Source organism: Triticum aestivum, chromosome 3B (genome assembly GCF_018294505.1).
Source record: "Triticum aestivum cultivar Chinese Spring chromosome 3B, IWGSC CS RefSeq v2.1, whole genome shotgun sequence".
NCBI lineage: Eukaryota > Viridiplantae > Streptophyta > Magnoliopsida > Poales > Poaceae > Triticum > Triticum aestivum.
Genome location: NC_057801.1, coordinates 217,740,035 through 217,740,519, shown reverse-complemented (window position 1 = coordinate 217,740,519; position 485 = coordinate 217,740,035).

Genomic DNA, 485 nt, shown 5'->3' with positions numbered 1-485 from the left:
CTCCCGGTAATACACATCATAAGAAGCCTTGCAAGCAAAGTGACTAATGAGTTAGTTACGGGATGATGTATTACGAAATGAGTAAAGAGACTTGCCGGTAACGAGATTGAACTAGATATGAAGATACCGACGATCAAATCTCGGGCAAGTAACATACCGATGACAAAGGGAATAACGTATATTGTCATAACGATTCGATCGATAAAGATATTCGTAGAATATGTGGGAACCAATATGAGTATCCAGGTTCTGCTATTGGTTATTGACCGGAGAGGAGTCTCGGTCATGTCTACATAGTTCTCGAACCCGTAGGGTCCGCACGCTTAATGTTCGATTACGATTTGTATTATATGAGTTATGTGATTTGGTGACCGAATGTTGTTTGGAGTCCCGGATGAGATCACAGACATGACGAGGAGTCTCGAAATGGTCAAGAGGTAAAGATTGATATATTGGAAGGTAGTATTCGGACACCGGAAGTGTTC